Consider the following 9004-nt stretch of genomic DNA (forward strand, 5'->3'; position numbering starts at 1 on the left):
TACCATTAATATAACAGACAATGAAGGAATCAGCTTGTAATGGCATACTAATAGGCATTTACATTTTCTTCATTGATTTGAGAATGGATTAATCATAAATTACAAGGTTTGGGGAGAAGGATTAACCTTGTATATCACTGTATGTTGGTTTACGAATAACAACATAAACAATTTAAATTGGATGATAAAAGAACTATGTTTATGATCTTGTGTCTCCTAGTGTTGTCTTTAGGAAAATTGTGTTTCAAGAAGAAAATAGGACAAGAAAGTATTCCTGTGAAATAACACTTGTATTATTTTTATATTGTACTTGTCAATTTTTAGGATGACGGGAGCTTTTCGTTGTTAATTGAGAAGTACAGTAAAATCTTGCTAATTCGCTGACAGCTAATCAGAGCATCCGATAGGTTTATACACCCCCGATGGTCTCTTCCCCACCTCTCTGCAATGGTCTAAAAAGTACTGTAGCGAGGTCTCATATTAGTAATACTGTACTACTTCACCCAAGTATACTACAGAATCTATACTAGTATACTGGGAGGTAGAAGAAGTCTTGAAAACTAAATTACAGTTGTCAAAATAAATGAACAAAGTACATTTTGTGATGTGACATCTTGCTTTTATTGCCTGCTTCTTCACTATTTTCAAAATTGTCATTTGTAAAGGGTTTCTAAGGCATTGCTGCGAATTATTGGGGTTCTACTGTAACTTTTGGAGTTTATTCTAAAGTATTCATGTTCTCCTATGAAAACTTTCCACCTGGACAGATACATTCTATTCCATGCTTGGTCAGAATATTTTTATAGTATTTGTATCCTATGTAGTAACTATTTGAAATGAACCAGAACATTTGGATGAATCCACTCTGAATTTTGCAGCATTGGATTACTTATGTATGTATATTTGCTAACTTTTCCTGGCTTTGAGAGCTTTGATTTTCATTCTTCTTTGTTTGCTTGTTTAAATACCATTACAAATCGCAGGGAAAATCCTAATACTCCTGGGAATCCGTTTGGAAATTTTAACAGGCAGAAATATGCTTATGCAGTCGGTACCAGTACACATGTGAACTTTCAAATTACATGGTTGGTACTGAAGCAAATGAATAATGTTACAGTTTCCTAGTGTTAAATGTTTTACTAAAATGAAGCCTTGTAACTTTGAAAGTTCATTCAACTTATGGTAATGCATGTTTATGTTAGGCATGTAATGCATTTAGCTGAAACTCACTTTGCAAAGGACAAGTACTAAGAAAGTATTACTGCTAATGAAAAGACATGTCTTTAAGTTAAAATTTAAACTTTTGTTCAATTTCAATTTGCTTTGTGTCAGGGAAATAAATTTATAGTCGCTTTTGCTCTACTCAGCATATAAAACCTTACGTTTCCTTTTTGAAATTACATCTTTTGGTAGGAAACACAAACTGAGGCAAGCAAACATTTCTAAGAGTTGTTTCTTGCTTTCCTTAATCCAATGGATGGAAAGGTAATATTGTGTAAACAACATTGTTTTATTTTTTTATGCAATATCATGCTGTAAATATGATCTATCAAATAAGGATGTACCTATGATTGAATCTTTGATTCTGCACAGCTAGAGTTTATATATAAATATAAATGTGTCTTGACAATCAAGGACTTATGTCAGTCTTCCTTTATGACGTTTCTTATTGTTACGCATTCCATTTGTTTGACTTGAGTATTTGTATTGTCTGTACAGTATGTAATGTTTTTATAGCTTGTTTAAAAAACAAACAAAAAAGCCTGTAAATACATACGAACTGATCACAGTACCGCTCTGTTAGAAGGCATGTGATGATGTACTGTTTGTAAGCAATAATACACGACAGTGCTAACTTTACAAGTAGCACAAGGATAAGTTCCAAAAATACCTTTGGGAGTCAATAGCCTTGTTTGAGTTAATGAATATTCTTAATCATTTTTTTATAAATAAATTCAAATGTCCTCCTGCTGGAGTATATAACATTGTTTACACAGCACAATTTCAGTCACAGAGGGGACAGTCTTTAGATCTATGGCTTCATCCGTACACACTTTGAGTAAGAAATGAATGGCTTGGCTGCACTTCTGCAAGATGAGGAAGACTGCAAAAGTTGAATAGCTGTGTCTCTAAAGGATGAGAGATACTATTCTGCTTCTGTGCTGATTCCTGACAATTCCTCTACTTAAATTCGGAGTCTTTAAGTCCTGATATTGAACTGATGAGACTTGGGCCTCCCGTAGAAAGGAGTAGTTCTCTTCTTATTTCATATGCAGATAAACAGTGAACTTGTAAGTCACCTCTTCCTTTGAGTTGCGTATTTTTCAAATTATGAGCTATGAGATGATGAGATGGCTTTATTCCGATAAACTAAACATCAAACTTATAGTTTGAATTGAATAGGTAGACTGTACAGAGCAGCATAACTATTTGAACAGTCATCACTGCTTTAGACCCCCCCCCAATTTATAAATGTATATGACCTACATTTTATAGAAAAAAATGTTTTTAAATGCTATTTATTTATATAATATGTGCTTTGAAGGATTTGCTAGTCCACTTCTGTCACTTTTAGTACACTGGTAATTGTAGTAAACAATTTCAGTAGGAGGAATTTTGCAACAGTACGAGGGGTTGAAATTTTCATTGTCAGAAATGGATTATACTGGACTTTGTCTGTGTAGTCTTGTCTTTCTTTTAATGCTGTCTGGAAGGGAACTTGGTATTCAATAAAGCAAGTGACCTCCTTTTATTTTGAAGGCATACTATGTAGTGCTGAATTGGATCTGGAAATGCGATGAATTTGAAGACGGAGAAATTAGTACAAAATCTAGTGTACAGAAGAAATTGTGTTACGAAAAACCTGATGATATATATAGTGGAACACTGTTACAGTGCATTTTCTGATACAGTGTTATTTTCCTGAAGTCCATATTTCTTCTTTGTATTTCAATTAATAATAAAAAAAAAACCCGTATAGATAAATTTAGGATAATAGGTTAATTTCAATGAGTATACAGTATTTCTTTATCCTACAACATCTATTCCGTCCCTTTATTATCAGACAAATGACCGTAACCTGAATTCCATCAGTAAAAGTATGTATATAGGTGAGAGATGGTTTTGTAGGAACCTGAAAAGTATGAATTTGTATATTCCTTATGTTTCTGACAGAAATCAGTACGTGAGTCTTTCTTTATTCCTGTGAAATGAGGAATTTCCTGATATCAAGAGTGTGCGTGTGTGTGTGTGTGTGTATGTATGTATGTAGGTACATGAAAGATGTTTAGGTCTCACGGCAAAAATGATACAAGGATAAAAGATGTAATGTAGTTCAACACATCACTTAACATTTAATATGTAAAAGAAACATTTAAATTTCATAATTCAAAAAAGACAAAAATAGTTTTGCAGGAAACAAAACTATTTGGATAGCAGGCTTGACCAAATTATTTTTTTTTGTTAAACTTGATATATTTTAAATGATTCTATTTCTGCCTTTATTTCTGCCCTAAAAGCAACTTAAAATATTTTGGGAGTTACTCTTCCTGTTCATTTGACTGTGAGTGTAATTTATATCATGGTTTACAAAATGTGGCATGAAGGATTGGATTGTTTTATCTGTATAATACAATGAAAGACTGCTTTTTTTTTTTTTTTACATAATCATGGTGAATGGTATTGTATTCTTAGGATTGATTTATTCATTAAGTGACTTAATGAGTTTCATCACTTTCGACATTGTTTTCTTAATGGTTAACTTAGTCTTTTTGGGTTTATAATACCCTTCTATGTATTGTGATACTAAGGGAAGTTATGTTTTTGCTTTATTTTTAATTAAACTAATAGTTTGATAATTTATATTTGCAAATGATGCATTTTAAATGTGGTCACTTGCTGTTTGAGAAATAAAAATATAGAATACTGTTTTATGAATAGACTTAGCAGTATTTTTCATGTTAGATAATTTCAAACAAAATCTTTCTTAATGAGACAGATGAAGGCATGTAAAGAATACGGATTGTTGTGCAAGAACTGAAGTGGATACTTTCAACAATTAAATGAAATATTTAAATATTTGATTTGAGACATACAAAACTGAATTGGGTTTTCTTCCCCTTTGGATATCCTTGCCTCCTTTGATTATAGAAAACAGAATATCTGACCTTAATATTAACCCTGGACTTCTTAGAAGATTGCACTGGAATCACTTTAATAGAAACACCTAGTATTAGACCGGCTTTCCTTTTGTGATTCTTGTTTACGCTAGAGGGAATTTATTCAGTGCCAGCAACTCTTCATGCAAATGAGAATCAGGACTCTGTTTTAATCTCAGTTGCAAGAAAAGTGAACTTTATTACTCGAGTTTTTAGTCTACTGGGTAACAATTAGAAGATTGCACTGGAATCACTTTAATAGAAACACCTAGTATTAGACCGGCTTTCCTTTTGTGATTCTTGTTTACGCTAGAGGGAATTTATTCAGTGCCAGCAACTCTTCATGCAAATGAGAATCAGGACTCTGTTTTAATCTCAGTTGCAAGAAAAGTGAACTTTATTACTCGAGTTTTTAGTCTACTGGGTAACAATGTGCCATGTATGCACTACATCATTTTGTCGCGTGTGTAGTATACAGAGTATTTAATATGTAACATAGATTTTTCTATCATTGAAGCAAATATGTAAAAAAACATTGAAGATCATAGCATTTATGCACTTACAAAACCAGAAATGTGCCCTGTAGCATTAATTACTGATAATTTAGTTTTCTCGCCTTTATTTATTCATGTGTTAAAGGCATTGTTTTCCCTGAATCTTTTGGTAGGATCACTTCTGATAAAGACTTGATTTTTGTGAAATGCGTGGCTCTCTTGATTTTACTTCGTGCAAGAACAAGTTTTGTATAAGAAAATGTTGAAAGTCGCACACCACCTCTTAAAGAGAAAAAAAACCCAGTGAACTTCTATGCTAAAACTTGAGCCATGATCAGACGAGCGCTGCAAAGAGCTGTGTGGCTCTAGGACGTCGGTGGCTCCCCGCCTGGTGGGTACGGCCCCGCTCCGGGAGCCCGCAGAGTCGCTACCTGGGCGCTCTCCACCAGCCACCTCGGGGAACCCCCTCTGGGCAGCGGTGGCTGCGTGAGAGGAGAGGAGCCGTTTGCCTGGCCTTAGCCTAAACCCCTTCTGAGGATGTTTAACCCAGCTGACTGAATTTGCATGGTAGCAGAGGAAGGGCACTCAAGAGATTTGCTTTAGTGTCTTACCCAGGGGACAGCAGCCCTAGCAGAGGGGGTTGCACACAGCCGCAGGGCAGTAACACGTTAAATCAGTGCAGGCGTTTCGGCAGGGACTGTCTGACATCGGCCTCGGGAAGGCCGCCCTTACTGAGTCCCTCTGAGCTGTGTGAGGCCATAGGCATTGCTGTCTCCTAGTGCCTTTATGTACTTCGGAAGCATGGAGTGAATACAGCAGTATGGCGCTATGACTTTGTTTCACTGTTACTCTATTGTCCCTATTTTGGTATTGTTTTTAAAACAGCCTATCAAGAACTTAACGTGGTATGTTAACATCCAGCCAGTATAGTAACTACTTTTAATGGTTTCATGTTTAATAGTTTTAAATTGGGGGTGCACTTTGCAATATGCCTGAGTCAGCAGTGTCCGCGTACTCAGCCACCCTGCTTGTCTTTAGTTTTGTTATGTTCGCTTACGTTAGTTTGTTTGTTTTAATTGTGTGGTGGAAATAAGAAATCAAAGCTGATAGTTTCTGCTTATTGACTTTCAGGATTAAAATTGTCAAATAGTAAAGTGGTACTGAAAATAAGACATTTTTCAATATTTTGATGTTAAAAACAATTGCCAGAACCTACATTTTGTGTTGAGTGAGAAAAATAATCCATTAAATGACTTTTTTTTTTTTTTTTTTTTTTTTTTTTTTTTTTTTTTTTTTTTTTTTTTTTTTTTTTTTTTTTTTTTTTTTTTTTTTTTTTTTTTTTTTTTTTTTTTTTTTTTTTTTTTTTTTTTTTTTTTTTTTTTTTTTTTTTTTTTTTTTTTTTTTTTTTTTTTTTTTTTTTTTTTTAGGCTAGGAGAAGGAAACGCTAGGAGAAGGAAACAGTTTTCTGTTAAAATGATTGGTTATTTGTTTATTTAGAGGGTTAGAAAAAATCTCTGAAACTAATATTTGTCTTGCACTGCGCAGGAGAAACTATTTTGTAGCTCCAGAATAGGCAGCAGTTTATGAAAGTAGAGAGATTTGGAGGTGGGTTGGTTTAGGGAGGTAGTCTGGAAGAGTGTCCAATTTGTTGGTTATCATCTGCGTTGCACTTGCCGAATCAACAGAAGATAGTTTCCTATAGAATATTGTTTGCTTTTTTGTCTGCTTTAGTTGTCACGATACGGAGTTTAAAGAAGAGAGCTTTCCTCTGGAACGGGGGGTTAAAACGGAGCCCACGTGTGTTGTCCTTTCAGAAGCCAGCAGCCCCCCCCTGGTCGCTCAGGTAAGTTGCCTCCTCCGCAGCGTCCTTCCCCTTTCACATCAGGGCTGGTCTTCAGGTTTATGACATCCCTCCCGCAGCATCTGCTCTAGCTTTGGAATTTCAAAGGCAGTCGAATGCATGCACATACGAGTCACTGGCAGAAATTAAATACGATGGTTTGGTGAGGTTCCATCTTAAAATGTGTGCATGTGCGTATCTTTTGCAGTCTAGCCAACTACATCACTCGCCAGCGTCGGCAGCCATGCACATCGTGCAAAAAGCATGGGATCCAGTTCCTCCATCCATTACTTGTACTTGCTTCTGGGTGTTTGCTGGCTGTACAAGTAACTGCTGTTTTTTCCACTTGGAGTCCATCTCCCTGGGCAGCTCTACCTGTCTTACGCAGGAGAGCCAAGGCACGTTGCTGCGTGATAATTGTATGCTGCTGCCTGCTGGTAGCAAAGCGGCTTGGCTTTTGTTTGGCCAGCGGCTGCACCTTTCAAGCCTCTCAGCTAGAAATGTGGGTGCCTAGTCCCAAACCAAGCTTTGTGCTGCTATCTTTTGACAGAGGTCAGTGCATTGGTAGTAGTTTCTACGTAGCTGCCTTTATTTAGGGGAGGTGATACCTTCTCAGCTGCACAGCCCAAGAGAGGTAAGCTGGCCCAGCTGTAAAAGTGCAAGCTGTGCCACTGAACACGTTAGTTTTCACTTCTATGTGCATATACATTTTTTTCCTCATGGTCAGATGTGGTCGTTAGTGCCATTTCAGAGAGGCAGAAGTAACAGAGCTTTTGTAACTGCTGTTAGATGAAAAGCACTAGCCTGGCCTAAGTGAAACCAAGAGGATTCCATTATTTTAGCAGTATAACTTAAAAAAAAAAATTTCTGTGTTGTAATATGAATAATGACTATTCAAGAGGTATGATTTTTACGCTCTGAAAGCTCTTCAGGAGTAGCACTTCCTTAATCGGTCTGTCTTGTCACAAGATAAACTGAGTCACAAGAGATGATAAAGCAACAACTACGAGTGCTGGGAATATGTTCAGGGTAACTGCAAGGTAATCTCGACCATGAAGTAATGTGTAAGAACGAAGCAGAGGATGTCATCGGAAGCTCAAAGGATGACTTGTTTGTTTTCTCTCAAGTCCTTCCATTTGTCTTGCCAGTTCCTGAAATCATCTTTGTTACAAAGCTGATGATAGGCAGATCAGAGCAGCCTAAGAAAGTTACAGCTTGGAAAGACGGATAAGCAAGTGCCTTGCTTATACCAGTGTGCCAAAGTGAGCTTTTCCTCCAGAACAGGAGTCAGAAAGGAGGATTTTCTTTAAGACGGTATTTGTTAGCTTAAAGGAAAGTGTCAAATCACACAGGATGATCAGTCACCTAGCCGAACGCGTAGCTAGAGCGGTAGATGTTGCAGCTACTTGAAAATGAGCCATGAAGACAGCACGAGTCCCCCCGTCGGGTACGGAAACGTGCTTTGGCAGTGTTGGCTCTCACAGAGTAACTCCGTGTCGCCTGAAAGCCCGTTCCGAGGAATTGGAACAAGAATGTTGTTTGGTGGTGCTCAGGTACTATATCAATAACTGCTGCATTCACGCACTGAACAAAATTAAGTAAAATGCATTTTAAAAGTGAAGTATTTTACAGTTTACAGCTATGAGTGAACCTGAACAGAAAAAGGCTGGCTCTTCATTTAGTCTAGGAACATACTCTTTACGTGTAACAGCCTGTTTTACTGTTGATCTAGGGTTTGTCTGTAGGTCATTAAGCGATGTGATTAGCTAAATCGTGTAGTTTATTCACAGTTCTGTCCTCACGTAAAGTGCGTGCTGTGTGTGCACATGGAAGCTGGCTTGCATGTTGCTGTGTTAGGAAAGACAGGTATGTCTGGCAACTGAAGGAGACCATGCTGAGGTATGTGATAATTAACATCCATTCTACCAAGAATCAATCCTTTCCACATTTCACGGGATTGCTCAGACCTGTGGACGTTTCAAATTCACATCTTCTCTTGCTGACTGACCTCTGTGCTGCTACTTTCCCTGTTTCTGGGGGCCACGTTTGTATCTTTGACACCCCTGTATTTTTCCCTTCGCCTGTTTTATCCCACATAACTTCTTGTCACCTCCTTCACTCTCTTAAATCCATCTCCAGACTCCATCCCCTGGAGCAGTTTCCACCGAGTGACACCATATGGACTATCGAAAGTCTCAAATCACAGTTCAGGATGTCTGATCTTCGGGTGTGCCAGGCTTCGGATGGTCCATATGACAGTCACGAGGACCTACGTAGCTTGAGGGGGAGGATTCCTGCCGGCCTCTGGAACTCACAGCGTTCGTTGCTAGCCCTGAAAGCACCCAAGAATTAGACTTTGATAAAACAATTTCAGCTTTTAGTTGCATTTTCCCCCCTTTTCCTCCCAGTAGAGCTAAAGGGCCGGTCTTGTTCAATATCTTTATCAATGATCTGGATGAGGGGATTGAGTGCACCCTCAGTAAGTTTGCAGACGACACCAAGTTGGGCGGGAG

The sequence above is a fragment of the Aptenodytes forsteri genome, unplaced genomic scaffold (genome assembly GCF_000699145.1).
Source record: "Aptenodytes forsteri isolate BGI_AS27 unplaced genomic scaffold, ASM69914v1 Scaffold29, whole genome shotgun sequence".
NCBI lineage: Eukaryota > Metazoa > Chordata > Aves > Sphenisciformes > Spheniscidae > Aptenodytes > Aptenodytes forsteri.